Raw genomic sequence first — 15,806 nt, 5'->3', positions numbered from 1 at the left:
GCACCTAAGCAGCCTATGGCTGCACTGCTCCAAAAGCACCCAAATGTCCCTGCTGGGCTTGGACATGCCCTCGGCTGCTCCCTGCGCAGGCAGTCCTGGTCGCTGGGAGGTCCCTTGCTCTGTATCACACCCTGTTGACATCGCTTCCCACCTCAAAAGACTGAATGAGTTGTAGAGATCCCGTGGAAAATGTGAGTCTGGGCTTCCCTGCCCACACAGGAGGTTTCGCGGTGACTCAGGGACTGGTAACCAGGGCAGCAGCACACAAACAGGCAGCGCTGGGCACGCCGGGGACGAGGGATCCCAACTGGACCCGGGCCAGGCGAGGAGGGGCCGTGGGCACCCAGGGGAGCTGGTGGTGGCTCCCGGCCCCTTTACCAGGGATAAAGAGAGACTCAAGATGTCTAAGCACCCAGCCTTGTGCTCTGCCAAGAGATGGGCAGGGGTCTAAAGCCTATTTGAGAAACCCCAAGGAGAAGACACCCTGTGGTTTTGGGGGAATGAGCTGATGGTTTTTGGGAGCCTGCTGCTGCTGTGTCCCGGTGTGGGCAGAGTGGAGCTTCCCTGGGACAGTTCCTGGCTTTCTTGGCTGAGATGTTGCAGCCCTGGGCAGAGGCTATTTCGGGTGCAGTTTCTTTGCTGTACCTTTGGTTGTGTGCTTTTAGTGGGTGGGAACGGCAGTAATAGTGCTGCTGTGACTTTTGGTCCTTTCCCTGCCTTCTCAGGAAAACTGCTCCCAAAAAAGCACCACACCACAGCCCATGGCCCCGCATCCTCCAAGAGTCACCTGTGCACAAACAGATCAGCTTGAAAAATGCTTTTAGCAAGTTCCCACATGAGAAACGATGCGGACAGGTGTCCCAGGCAGCCCCCTGAGCCTGCCACTGCGCTGTGTGAAGGGAAGAGGCCAGAGGACCAAAAGAAAAGAGGGTAGCAAAAGCTTTAGTGGCCAGGTGGCAATTGCTTATGGGGAGGGGTGACAGTCCCCTCATGCAGGGGGTGGCTGTGTACTACTGAGCATCCTCCCACCCCACGTCGCAGCTGCTTCACCCAGCACCCCATGCCCAGCTGTGCCACAGCTTTGCTGCCTGTCTGGGCTGCAGAACAAGGCTGTTTGTTTTATTTTGTGCATGAAAGGGAGATGAAAAGAGAGCAGAGCAGGGCAGTTAAATGCCACCAAGCAGAACTGGTAGTGCATGGGGCACATGTCCCTTCTTGTCTTGCCATGGCCAATGTAGTCCTGGAGTGGCTGCAGAGACTGGCCATCAGCAAGGGATGATGCAGAGAAGTTGTCTCCATCAGGATGCTCCCATGGGATTTCACGGCCAGATGTGGGATCGTACAGCTGCCTGGAGCAGGACAAGCCGCTGCCCTGTTTGCAGAGCGCATGGTGGCTGCTCTGGGCCAGGATTTGGGTACACATATAGTTAGCATGAGTGTAGCACGGGTTTTAAGTCTGGTACTCCCTGAAACCCTTCTGCAGACTGCAAGAATAAAATGTCAGCCCCCTTGGTGCCCAGGGCTGTGGAGCTGGGCTGAAGGCTCTAGATGACCATGTGTGAGCCCATCACTGTGCCTTCTGACCCCAGAGCAGCCTGCAAACAGCCAAGGGGAGCTGGTACTGGCTCTGTGCCCCGGCTGACAGCACACACCTGCCTTGCCTTTGAGCTGTATCACATCGCAACCTGTCACAACAGCCCTGCCGTGGTGATGGCCCAAGAGGGAGGGGGCAGCAGTGCTATTCATAGGGCCCCGTCAGATGAAGATGATGAGCTCTAAGTGTGGGACAGGCACACGGAGCAATGTGTCCATTGCAGGTGGACATGTGCTGGGGACAGGCAGCTCGGAGTGGGTCTGTGTGTCCTGCCAGGTGAAGGGACCCAGAAAGTGTTCATGTGCATCTGGCTCTGCAAGGGAGAGGGGCACGTCAGGACAGATGGGGCTGTGGGAAGAGGGATCCAGGAAGGGAGAGCAAGAACTGAAAAAAGAGACTTTTATGTAATCTGAGTTTAATAGAGGTGGATTAGCATTAGCTGGGGGACATCATGAGCATGTCAGGGTTGCTGATCCCTGTGATGCAGAAGGCAATTTGCTCTGTCCATACCCAGCTTACTCCATTCCTGCTCCCCTGGCTCATGAACCCCTGGCAGCCTGCAGCTCAGCATCTCCCCTGGGTGCTTTGACAGCAGAGTGGGATCAACCTGAGGGCACTGAGAAGCATTTCACTTGGGGAGAGGACATTTTGGGGAAGTGGGGTCCCTTCTGGCCCCCCTGGCATGATCAGGATGGAAAGGGAAGGCAGGAGAAGGGAGCCTGAACAGAGCCGGCTCTGATTGTGTTACCATCGCTCGCATGGCAGAGACATGCCGGGGGTGTTTTATGGCACTGGCAAAGCCAGAACGGGGCTGGAGAAGATGGGGACACCCCATCTCTGAGCCCGGACATTCTGAGTGTGACCCAGGCTCCATGTCTTGCTATCTGGTAGGTGCTTTGAGAAAGCTAGAGATGCTCAGGCATGGTGAGGGGGTAATGGGGAAGGCAGGTCCTTGTCCTGGCCAGGGGCCAGGCGGGGCTGGGGCCGGTGGCCAACACTAAGTCATGGCCGGGAGAGGCTGGAGCTGTGCTCACCAGTGGACATCAGGCTGCTGATGATGCGCTCACCCCATTTCGCTGGAGGAAGCAGAAAGCACGGAGCTGTCACCACAACAACGGCTGTTTTCCTGCGTGGCCCAGGGAAATCATGCTCCCACGGGATGTACTTTTTTGGGCTGGTCCCTCCACTTGCCCATCCCTACCCTTGCGTGCACTCCTACATCTTCCTCACGGCACTGAATGGGCTGTGTGGGCAGCAGTGGGCTATTTTAGGGCTTTTTGAGCTATTTTTGGCAGCGGGTATGAGACACCGTGGGCAGGCAGGAAGGGCCAGGCTTTGGTTTCTGCTCTCATAGCAACACCGGGGTTGGGGATGGGGACAGCTGGGGCACGGCAGGGTGGAGGAAAGCACTGGGATGTCCACAGAAAGCAGCCAAAGGAGAGCCGAGGAGCTACTGTGAGCTGGGAGGATGCACGTGGCCGTACAGTGCGGCGGGAGCAGTGGGGGAAATGCTGGAGGGCTGCCCAGATCCCCTGGAAACACCATCCTGGAGGCAAGGGCTGGGGGGTCAGCTGCAGCAGGCCAGCAAAAGTGGCCACTCCCTAGCCAGATCCAACAGCCATCCTGGCACCGAGGGCCTGTGGTGCTGTGGAGAAAGTCCTTGCAGGGCTTCCCAGGGTTTTGAGGTCATTCTATAGACGCTTCTTCTCCCACAGCCTGAGTATCAAAGGGGGATGTAGCTGAACATAGTTACAGTGCCTGTCCAGAGAGTGGGGGGACTTGTGCTGCAGATGCCACGCCAGTATGCCACCCAGCCTCACCTGTGCCTCAGTTTCCCCACTAATCCTGCCCCTATCCATGCGCTGTGTGAGGATGCAGGCGTGGACTGGGAACACTGAGGCAGAGCAGGAGCAGAGGTTGCTCGGAGGGTTTGTTCTCAGCCTCCCTCAATCTAGCGGGCTTGTGGTGGCACCGGTGACATGCGGAGCCCTGGTGCTGAGCAGCCTGAGCGAGGAGCAGCGTGCCTCCGAGGAGCCCTTTTGTCTCAGCACTCTCCCTCGGCAGGCAGAGCGTCCCACACACGGGCAGGAGCTGCCTGCTCTCCCACCCTGCAAGCACCCATGTGGCTCCAGCAGCCACTACCCAGCACCCAGGACACCTACAAAGCTCCTTGACAAACTCTCCCAGCACCGCTGTGGCTGGGGCTGGTGCGCTGCCTTGCTGCAGACACCGTTTGCTGTTGCTCAACGCCTTCCACCCAAGTGGAGTGGCTGCTTTGCTCAGCCGTTTTCTTCCTCTGCTCGACTCTTTCCACATTCAGGAAACATGCAGTTTTCATTTTTTGGTCTTGTAGAAAAGCCATGTTTTGCCTGCTCACCTCCAACCAGGGATTAAAACCACTTTGGGGGAAGAGGAGGTCACATTATATCTGTCCCGCCAATGTCTGAAAGGACATGGCATGGCTCTCCTCTCTTGCCATGTGCTGCCTTAGCACCAGACATGAGCAAGCAAGTTGGCCGGTCCCAAAGCATTGCGGGGTTCTGCCCCAGCCTGGCGCCCTGAGCTCAGCTCCCCGAGCAGGTTCACCCGGCCTCACCTGGGCACAGCTCCCGGGGTAAGCCCAGTGCTCAGGGTGTGCAGGGTGGCAAAGACAGAGATGGAGGAGCCTGCTTTGATTAATTTTTCTCTCTCCATAGTTTTCTTTGTCAAGTCAGATGTTTTCATAGCTGAGAACCAAGTAACCAAAAAAAAGTTTATCTTTTCAGGACAAAGCCAACACTTAACAGCAAACAAGCCTGCTATGATGGAGATTGTGGAGCAAGAAATGTCCCCTGAGGTCCGCAAGCACCAGCCCTGGTGCATGAACAAGCCCCTAGGCTCCCGTTCCAGCACTGTAGAGCTGAAGGCTGAGGAAACCCAGCACCTGTGCCCACAACAGCCTTCTCTGTGTGTCTGTGTCTCTGCCTACCCTGCTACCAGCTTTGTGGTGGCATCGGGATGAAATCAGCCACCTGGAGAAGCCCAGAGATGTCCATCTCCCCTCCCTCATGCAGGGCACAGGGCCAAGGGCTGTGTGGCATTGCCAGATGCCGGGGGCAAGGCAGGAAAGTAGTGACTTGTTGCTCAGCCCTGGGGATTTTTGCAGCGTGTTTGCTGAGCCACGACTCCAGGCAGGCCAAGAAGTGCTTTGTTTTCCCAATGACACCCCAATGGCAGGAGCTCCAGCATCCAGACACGCGAGGGGACACGTTGCAGCTGCTACCTGAGAGAGCTGGCAGCAGGACGGGGGCACAGCCGTGCCATGGGCACAGCCGGCAAAGGGCGAGGGGCTGCGGAGCATCAAGCTGAAGTAAGGAAAAAAGAAACTGCTGGGCTGTTCCTGCTAAGAGGAGTTAAAGCAAGCTGAAATGACCTGCTTTGGAGCAGCACACCTGGGTCTGCCCCTGCCTCCCTGTGTGAGCCTGGGCATGTCCCTCCCCGGGGGGGCTCTCCTGTGCTTGGCGGGGTCCAGTGAGATCCCGCTCCCAAAGGAGAAGCCGTTCCTCGCTGTCCCTGGCACGAGCAGGGGAGCAGGTGGCGTGGGCAGGCGCAGGCGGGGGGCACACCGGGCACCGCATGGGCGCCACGCTGCCAGTTCCTCCTGCTCCCGCCCAGCTGTGTAAACAGGTCCCAGGAACAGAGATCTGAGTCATCTGCCGGCTCGAAAACACCCAAACATGGTAACAGACCAAGCAACACCTCTGGGCTGTGGCGCAGCTGGGGTCCAGGTATGGAAGCGGTTGTGGCAGGAACGCGGTGCCCGTGCAGAGCTGGGTTTTTGCGGGACCCCACACTGGGGGATGCAGCAGCAGCCCTTCCCAGGGGCACATCCAGGCAGCGTCATGCGGTGGCACACACGGTGCCTCGAGGCAGCCCTGCGTCACTCCGCTGTGATGTACCCAGCTGGGCACGGACCAGCATGGCCTGATCCTGCCAGCGCTGCCGCACATGCACAGCCCTGGGCACGCAGCTGGCGTCAGCCCCAGCAATGCGAGCGGCAGCTTCAGGACGTGTTCCTTCTCCAAGGAGAGGTACATCAGATGTGGTGAATGTTACCTACATGGCAAATACTGGAAGAGATGAGCTTTAAACAAAAAACAAGCCCTGTTCTGCATGAGTTTCTTCATCAGCAGCATGACACTGCTGCGGGCAGAAACTAGTTGGGTGCCTCAAGGCACCTTGATCTGGAAATCCCAAGCAAGGTAGGGGAGGGTCCAAAGTCAGATCCAGATGGCTAGGTCCAGCTTCTAAAAATACAGGGCACAGCACACCTCAGCTTTCAGCCCAGAGGTCCTGCCCACCATGCTTCCTTCACACTAGTCAAGCATTATCTGTGGGATCTTTTAGATCTGGAAATTCGGGGATTCCCCAAAGAAGCAGTGTTAGCAGAAGCACAGTGCCTGTTTCCAGGTTTATGTCTTCAGTTAGAAATAATTGGTCCTGATGAAAAATTAGGCTTGAAACAGGAAGAAAATGTTCTGGTTTTGTTATGTGTGGGACCTGGTCCTTCTTGGAATTGGTTTGCACTGGAAAGTACCTTCAGCTTCTTCCTCAGCCCATCTGGGCACTAATGCCTCGGTTGGTACATGTGAGCATGTGTTCCTCACTTCCAAACGATGGCCAACCAAGACATCGGGACGCCTGGATGCTTTAGAGGGCTGGATCCTACTTCAGTGCTGAGGACCCGTCTCTGGATGCTGCCCTGGAGGAGCTGGCCCTGTGCTGCCTTAGCAGCTCTCGGGCTCACGGAGGGTGGCAGAAGGAGTGAGAGCTGGTGAGCAGAGCAAGGCTGCTCAGAAGCAGCTTGCAGGCACACGGGAGGAGGAGGAGGTGGCTGAAGGCAAGCCTGCAGAGCTGGCCGAGCCACCGCAGTGGATAACCCATCAATAGTGGAACCCATCCTGGTGATGGGATGTGGTGGGAGAGGCTGGGAGCAGTGGAAGCAGGCCGGCTTCAGGGTTCGGTTTCTCTCACCAGCCTTCCCCATGAGCTTTCCAGCTCCATCAGGCCTGCTGCCCCAGGGAGGTAGGAGGGGAATGGCATTTTTGGCCTGATGCCTGTTTGCCACTGTGATGGGAGCAGCAGGCAGAGAGCAGATGTGATGGACTTATATAGCACTGTGCTGGGCTGCTGGCACCCACTGCCCCGGATGCCGCAGGGATGAGCACACCAGGCGGCTGGCCCACGGCAGGGGCGGATCAGATGGCCGGGGGCTTCAAAGCACCACATGGAGCAAGCCCCTCGCCTTCCCGCCCCGGTTCCTGGGCCCTCTTGGCTGCCGATGTCAGAGCTGAAGTGGAAGGGGAGCAGGGGACGGTTCTTCCAGCTCTGGGCAGAAGTGGGTCACCCCAAGCCATGAGGCAGGGATGCAGTCCAGGGACAGCCACGCTGGCTGCCAGAGCTGGGTGCTGGTTAGGGACCCGCTCGCTTGCAGGGGCATTTTCTCTTGCCCAAATCCCTGCCAGCCATGGAAGATCTAACCCATCCCCAAGCTGCTGGCTGGATTAATTAGTAAAACAGCTTTCTCGTGGTACAGCCACGCCATTCTCAGCAGCCTCTAGTTGTCTTATCACATCCAGCATGCGTGCAGAGCCAGGCTCCCTCGCTGCCTGCCCTGCTCGGCTTTGCTGGAGATGTCCATGGCTCACCAGCAGCAGAGCTTCTGCGCCAGGCAAATAGATGGGAGGGGGCTGGCAGAGATGAATGGGGTGGACGGGGAGCTGCTGGGATTCAGAACCAGGGAAGTCAGAATGTAGCTGTGTAGAAACTTTACAACAGAGCTTGTCTTCTGATAACAAGCACATTTTGTGCAGGGCTGGGATGTATCAGGAGAGCATTGGCACTGCTGTGTCAGAGCTGTTAAAATGACATGTGGCTTCTCTGTTTCCCCGATACAAAAGTGCCAAGGGGTAACAGCCTCAGTGATTTGGGTACCAGCAGGAGGCCCAGTCCTGGTGCAGGGTCTCCATGTATGCACACATGTCCCTGCACATGTGCTTCTTCCCCGCTCAGCATGACATGGCAGCCCCAGGGTGGCGGGGAGGGCTCCTGGGCAGACCTGCTGCTGCAGTAATCCCCTTAGCGTAATCCAGGCCCGGCTCAGAGGAGGGATTTGCTCTCTGGTGAGAAGGACCTTCTTCCCCTCTGCACGGTGCTGCAGCGGCGTTCAGCAGAAAACGTGTGAGCACCACCTTGGCTCCATTGCACGCAGCAGGGCAGAGCTGGGGCTGTCCAGAAATGCTCCGGAGTGCTCCTGGGGCTCAAGCCTGTAAGGAACAGCGGTTGTCTGGCTCCAGGCTCTGGCTGCTTTCCAACCCCATGGCACCCCAGAGGAAGCAAGCAGCCTGGGGCAAAGGCAATGAGAGCAGAGCAGCAGGGATGGGCGGCCTTTGCTGGGTGCGGGCTGCCTGTGCTGCGTGCCTGTGTCCTTCGCATAAGTGTGAAATCAGGGAAGAGTGAGCAGTTATGGGAAACTGGGGATTGCTTCCCTTAGCCCAGTGGAGCCGGTAGACTTCTGTGCAATATTGGTTCTCAGCACCGCTCCACCACAACAGGAGATTTGGCATCCCTGTCTTGGTCTCTAGCAGAGCGGGAAGCCCCAGACATGCAGTAGGACCCCTCTGGGACCTGGAGGTCAAGGACAGGCAGGTGACATCAAGGGAGAGAGGTGTGCATCCCTGCTTCAGCTTCCTGAAGGGAGCAGAGGCCAGGCTCAGCTGGGCCCGGTGACAGCACTCATGGGGCTCAGCTCTCTGGCAGCACTGGCTCTGGCTGGAGAGATGCTGGCGCTGAGCCTCTGTCCCAGGGTAATCCCCGTCCCTCGGCAGCTCACAGACCAGACCTGCTTACTGCCCAGACCCCTAATTCCCTAGTAATCCTTCTGTTAATGGCAAGGTTTGCTGGGCTGGGAGGAGAGCTGGAGTGCTCCCTTCTCATGAGCGGGACATCCTCCCTGGCAGCGGCAGAGCTCTGGATGGTGACACCTGCCCTGGCTGTCCTCCAAATGACACCCTGCCAGGCCCCTGGGGATGGGGCGAGCTTCTGGCAGGGTGCTCAGGAGCCACCCAGGGAAGAGGCACAGCCCTGGATCCGCAGGGCGCTTTGGAGCTGCCGGTCCATCTCCAGCCCCATCTGTCTGTCCTTTTCAACACAGACACTAGGGCAACTGCAGGCAATAAGGCAGAGTCCCCGGCTGTCAGTCCCCTGGAGAGAGGGGACAGACCGCAGGACAAGCTCTTGCTCAGGGTGGGTTCCCCCGCCCATTGCGCTTCCTGCCCTCGGGGCGGCAGTTTCTAAGTGAAATGAGAATGGCGATGATGCCAGCAGTGATGCAACTGCAGCGAGCAGTAGCTGCTATTGTTACTGTTATTGTTATTGTAATAACAATAATTACCGCGTCTGCCAGAGTGTGCAGGCAGCTTGTTGCTCAGTGTTTTCCTATTCTGGCTCTCTGCAGCACCCGTGTGGGGATCCTGCCCCCCCACCTCCCTCCCCGCCTTCAGTCCCCAGGACCCTAGTCTGCACAGGGGGCCAGGAATCTGGATGATACCAGCACCAACGATTTCTACAGCATACGTGCTGCTGGACCTGAATCCCCAAAATGCTGTCATGGGCAGCCAAGCTGCTTACACCCTGCTCCCTTGCAGCAGGGTCTTACTTGCATCTCTGGAGCCTTTAGCCATCCCAGAGGCTGCCTGGGGGACAAAGAGGCTTTGGTCCCTCTGAGCATGAGGCGTGCATGTGCCCTGAGGCACGTGCGTGTGGGTGCAGGGCTGTGTGGGTGCAGTCTCCCACGGTGCCAGTGACACCAGTGACAGCAGCAGCCCCACCACCAACAAACAGGCTCTGTCTGCCAGCCCCAGCCCATGTCCTGCTGCCCCAGCTCTGCCCCTGTGCCACAGGCTGGGACAGGGACCAGGTGTGTGTCCATGCACTGTCCCACCCGGCGTGGGGACACCTTTGGCTCTGTCTCCTTGGAGTCACAGCCCCAGGAGGTTGCTGTGCTGGGGGCTCAAAACACACTGCTGTTAGTGCAGATCCCTCTCTGCTGCGTTCCCATGTGGATGCTCCCTTCTATACTCCACTCTGATCACTCTGAATATTTGTGATGTGCTGGGGCTGAGCTCTGGCAGGTGGAAGGGGGTGCTTGGAGTAGGAGGATGCATGCTTCCCCCCACAGCCAGGGCTGGCAGGGCCCTGAGCCCCAGCCCAAGACCTGCGGGGGCCCTGGCCCTGTCTCCCCACCTTCGCTGCCACTCCCCAGCCAAATCCTCTCTTTGTGCCTGGCTGGGGGCGGTGGGGAGCTGAGGCAAGAAGGGCTTTGATGTGCCACTTTGCTCAGCGCCACGGCTCCTGGGCACAGCAGGCTGGCACCATCAGGACCCGGGACAGGCGGCAGTTTCAGAGGCACCTCTGTCTCTCATCCCAGCATGGTGCTGCATTGTTTTTGCCTGGCAAGGTCGGGACAGTCCCCAGTGCTCGGCCCCCACTGGGATGTGTTCCCAATAAGGCTTGTGGAGAGCAGCATGGCTAGCGGCAGCACTGCCCCAGGGGATCGGGGCCACGGGTTATACAAGAGAGCAGGTGCTGCCCTGGGGATGGGGAGGGCACTGTGGAACAGGGAGACCCCGAGGGTGGCCCAAGGGGCCACACAACTACAAAGCCTCTGACTCCTGCATCGCTGAAGATGTCCAAGAAATTGGTTTAATTGGAGCCTCCATGGTAGGAAGCAGGACCCAGCTGGGAGCCAAGGCGGCCAACAAGCAGCTGCAGTGCCCAGCAATCCGTCCCTGCTGCCAAGCACAGGGCAGGGGCTGCTGCTGTGGCCATGTGAGCACAACCCGGGGCTCAGGAGCCAGCCAGGGGCACTGATGTGGGGTTGATATTGGGATGGAGACAGCCTGGAGAGACCCAGCTGCTCTCCTGCCCAGGATGAGCTCTCCACAGCAGTCCCCAAGCTGCCGGCTGTGCTCCAGGGAACCCCTTCATACCGCGACCTTTCCAAGACACAGCCAGGGCTCCACATGCCCCACGCTCACACCACTTCATCCTGCACATGGGTTGCAGGGGTCTGATCCCCCTCCTTGGCTTAGCCCAACCTGAGGGGGACATGAGTGAACAACAGGGCTAACAAAGGCCTCCTGATGTATGGGCTTGCTGCTGGAGGCGATGCACTAGCCGCCTGCATAATGCATTTGCTGTAGCCCTGCAAACAGGCATCCCCAGGCCAACAGTCACCCCAGCTGAGGGAAGGTGGACAAGCCAGATCTGAGCCTGGACTCTGTCTTCACCTCCACCCTCCCCGAACCACGAACTTTCCACAATCCAAAGGTCTCCCTCCTGGAGAATGAGTAACAGGGTACTGGCAAGGCGGCAGCCCCCTGCCCCACACCTGGCAGCTCCCCCTGCCCCACACACCTCCCCTCCTGCCCCTGGGAGCATCCTCTTGTGGCACCAACCCAGAAGCAATGTCCCTGCCACCACACAGCCTGTGCCACCCTGTTGCCCTGTGCTGGGGAGCGCTTTGGGGTGCTGCACAGAGGGCTCCAGCACACACAGACTGTCCTGCCTGCCTGCAGTGCCCAGGCTTAAGCATCCTCGTGAGCCTTATCCAACAAGTGTGGGGCAGCAGAGGCTGTTTGTGCAGCAGAAGTAGCGTGGCTTGGGCAGGCAGTGATGCTTGTGCTGGAGTGTGCTGCTTAAAAATGGAATCACACTGGTGTTTCACACTCCAGAGCCCTGGCGCGCTCCTGACAGCTCAGGAGCCCCGTCTCATGCCTCCGGGATCTCTCAGACAGTTTTAGCTGTGTTTGGCTCAAAGGTGGCCAAGTACTATCTTTGACCTTACCAGTGCGTGTTGTGGGCATGAAAGAATTACCAAAATGATTGAGCGGAGAGTATGGACAGGTTCAGGGATAAGTTTCTCTGGGGACAAAGGGGAAGGGATGGAAACGTCACACTGCTTTGCACTGATGCAAGTACAAACAGAGCCCACACATCCTCCAGGAGGGAGGCAGCTTCTCGCAGACCATGTTTTGCCACCTCCTCCAAGGCCTGGGTGCTCCTGGTGCTCACTGCAGCAAGTGGGACTGATGGTGTTTTTCACCTGGGGATCCCTTCTCTGAAACACCAGGGGGGTTCTGCAGCAAAAAGCAAAGACCAAAATCCATGGTGGGGACTCCAGCTTGTGATCCCACAGCCCATGAGATCTCCTGTTTCGGAGTCAAGCCTTAACCCCAATGGGGTTACAGCAGACAGCTTCAGCAGGCAGAGCCCGGGTAGCGGCTGATGGCTTTGCCTGCCACGTGTGGTTGCACGGGGTGGAAGAGGGCCCAGACAAAACAAACATGCTCGAATGCTGAGCGGCATTGCCAGCCAACTCCAGGGGCCCTTATCTCTGCCTGCGCAGCAGCAGCCGGTGACCCTGCTGGCTGCGGGGAAGGCTGCTCGCTGGAAGTGCCTCTGCAGCCCCAACCGCATCCGTCTTGCAGGATCTGCTCTGCCCAGCTTGGAGCAGGAGCCTGAGGGAGACCCTGCCTGCATAGAGGCTGCTGAGCTGCGATGGGATGGGGGTGTCAGGGCATGGAAATGCCCTCAACCCTCCCATGCTTGGAGGGCAGAGCAACTTGCTTCCTGAGGGACACAGAGGACGAGGCTGCACCGCAAGCATTGCGGTGGTGAGGCAGCTGGTTTTTGTGCTGTCCTCCATCTTAGGGTGCAAAGGAGCCCCACACCACCCTTCCTTCTTCGGCCAGGACACACACCCTGTGAGTGGAGGATTTCCTAGAGGCTCCATGGAGTGGGGTGGGAAAGAGTAGGTCAGGAGCCCTGGCTGGTCCTAGTCCAGCCTCAGGGCAGCAGAGATGGGGTTAGAAGTAGGTTCCCAAGGCAGCTGCTCAAGTGCTGGGTGGTCCAGGGGTCTCTTCCCCTTCACAGGCACCATCCTGGCCAGACAGCGCCCTGGAAATCTGGCATACGTGAGCTGGCTGGCTATTTCCTGATGACAAGGTCTGATGATAGGAAAGTCAATTCACAGCGGTTGACCAGCTGCCTGACCCTACCAGGGTTATCGATGCCTTCGCTGCCACCTCCAGGTCCCCGAACAGGACAGGGGTCATGGACCAGCCATTGCACAGTGCTGCCCACCATGCCAGGCGCCAGTCCCAAGCAAGGGCTGAGCCGCGGCTGTTCCGCTGCGCCGGGCTGCCGGGAGTTTTCCTGGGTGATGCCAGGGTGATGTGCAGGCAGTGAGGTGTGCCCTGTGCCCGCATTCCTCTCCTTGTATGGTACCCGAGCGGTCACCGGGTGCCCTCCTCCCCGCCACGCCTGCCTGGGCAAACACGCACGGCACGTAGGAGGTGATAGCGGTATTTACAGGACAGCGCTGCCAAGCCACCGTCTCTGCCAGAGAGCATCTCCTCCAGGAGCACACGGGGCTGTCACGGCTGATCCACTGTTGTGATGGATCCCGGGTTTGCGGGGGCAGGGAGGAGGGTTGGACTCCTCTGGGGTGTCTTGTCTGTCCCAACTGCAGCAGATCACCCTTGGGTGACAAGGAGGGGGGGTGGCCTCACATGCCACCGGCTGTGTCAGCAAAGGGTGTTGCAGAAGGCGGGGGCTGGCACCCTGCCCTGGCCAGGGCTGTTTGTGTTTGTTCAGGGACATCGTGCCTGATCTGTTCCTGTCCCAGTGGCTCTTGGGCAACCTCTATCCTGGGTAATCATTGACAGGGTTGGGAAGGTTGGCAGGACAGACCTCAAACAACAGCCAGGGAAACCTGAGTGCTGAGCTCAGGGGAAATTTCCATGGCAGTGTTTAGGACGGTGTAAACCTGGCACAGAGCGGCCGCCGACATCAGCCATACCGAGGTCACCAGCCAGCTGTCTGCGCCTTCCCCGCAGCGAGTCCTGGGTTTGGGGTGGCACTGGAACGTGGAAGGACAGGACGGAGAAGTCAGCCTCCCCCAGGGTGCAGATCAACCCGTGCCGTTCTGCCCTGGGGCTGCCTCCCAGTGCTGTCGCTGGGGCAGGACAGGGTGGCACTTGCCTGTGCAGGCAGAGCGCCGGGCAGGGGGCAGCGGCAGAGCCAGGCTGTGGGCAGCCCCCAGGGGGCGTGGGACAAGCCGAGCTGCTTGTGCTCCGAGTGTCTGTGCCCCCTTCTGAGGTGGAGACAACCCCCCCGTGACTTGTGCCCTCTTATAAGCCCCAGCAAAGTCCTCGCAGAGCCTGGACGCCTGAATTTCCCACACGGATTTTCTGGGAATTGTGCCGTTTCTAATGATCAATTAAAGCAAATTGGCCAAGTCCCCGAGGCCCCTAAATCCTGGCTAATCCCTGGCACCTTCTGAAACTCCCTTTGCTCATTCATTATGCGGCAGTCCCCTGTGTGGAAGCGTTTGCTCCAAGCATGGCTCTTCCTACACGAAAGCCTTCTGGGTCCCTGGGGTGTTTGTCTGGGTTCAAGAACTTGTTCTTTCTAATTGATTTGTTTGTTCTGGTGCTGAGTGTTCTTAATGAAACTCCCTTTTTTGGCAGGAATGAGGAAGTTCATTTTCTCATGAATAGTTTACTGCTTAGCAGCCTCCGTATCGCCCCTAATAGATCCCATTAACCTTGCGGAGCTGTCATGCTGGTTCTGACACGACAGGCAGGGGGAATCTCAGGTTGTTTATTTGTCCTGTGCACTCTTTTCACTCTCCAGCATGACCCTGCAGGTTTCCACCTTCCTCAGCTCCTCTTGTAATCGATGCTGTCATTCAACACTCCCCCACTTGTCTTTAATACAATCCTCAAACGCCATCTCCTTCCCTCTCCTTATTTGCTCTTCCTCTGAGCTCAGCTCCCTGGGGCTGTTGGTCCTTCGGGCTGTCTGGGAAGCTGAGATCCTCTTTGCAGCTGCACAACAGCAGCTCCCACCACTGCCCCAGCCCTGGGAGGGTCATCCCAGCACACAAAGGCACCTCGCCATGGGGACAAAGCTGTGGCTCACCGCGTGCTGACCCATAGCAGACTGCAGGCAGATGGCTCGTCTCTCAGGTCCCCTTTCTCCAGCTGGCTGGGGCTGAGAGGGCGGCCAGTGCTGCCGGCTCCCCAAAGCACAACACCCCTGTGCCACATGCCGGGACCTTTAGGGACAGCTGGACCAACTGCCTCACCAGATCATAGTATTTGATGAAGATGAGGACATGGCTGCAGCCCATGTGCCACAAACCATGTAGGTGTTCGGGGCATTTTTAAAATTTTTCTCAATGGGAAAAATCATCCTGCGGTCCATGAGGGTGCAGGGAGGACACCTGAGGGTGGAAAGGAGGTGACTGGGGTAGAAACACCCTGCTTGCTCCCTTCAGCAGTCCTAGAGAGGCGGGGAGAGGTGCTGTGGCTGCGGGCAGGTGGTGGCGGCAGCGTCAGCGCGGTGTGCGGTGCACCCTGCACAGCTGCTGTGCCAGCGCTGCCTGCGGTCCCGCTGCCTGGAGACTGCCTACTGTTTATTTCACTTCCTGACACCCGCAGATGCCTGTGGCTGGGTGTCAGGGCAGGGTGCTGGGGACCACAAACAGTCAGGGAACATGGTGTACCCACCCCAGTGCCCCTGCCCACGGTGCCCACCCCGCCATCGAGCCCCGTCCCCTGGGCACACAGTCCTGCCCTGTGCGGCAGGCTGAGCTCTGGCTCCGGCAGGTCTCCATCCTGTCAGGACCGTGGGGGTGACAGGCAGTGGCAGTGCCTCTGGGAGGGGGAAACAGCCCCACAATCTGCCAGGGGGCCGCAGACCCCGGTGGTACTGCAGGCCAGCACTGCCGGGTCCCAACCCAGCAGCGTGCGAAGGCCGCAGGTCTGGGCTGGTTCCCCGTGGTTGTATAACGGCCGCACAGTACGGGCTGAGACAGCAACAGCTTCTCCCCAAGGACTGCCTGTGCCGCTTCGGGAGGCTGTGCCTGTGTCATGCAGCTGCCAGTGCCCCGGGCAGGCAGAGCTGGCGCAGGGCACGGCTGCAGCGTGCCCGCAGTGGGCAGACCTGCCCGCAGCCCTGCCACAGCCTGGTCCTGACACACACGTGCTGGAAACAGCTCCCTTCTCCTCCTCCTGGCCTGATCCCAACGGCCCTGCAACCCCATCCCCAGCTGGGGTCTACCTGCAGGAGCACTGGGGTCTCACCCTGGCCGTGTCCTGGAGAA

Source organism: Patagioenas fasciata, chromosome 11 (assembly GCF_037038585.1).
Source record: "Patagioenas fasciata isolate bPatFas1 chromosome 11, bPatFas1.hap1, whole genome shotgun sequence".
Classification (NCBI taxonomy): domain Eukaryota; kingdom Metazoa; phylum Chordata; class Aves; order Columbiformes; family Columbidae; genus Patagioenas; species Patagioenas fasciata.
This window is presented reverse-complemented; position numbering follows the sequence as displayed.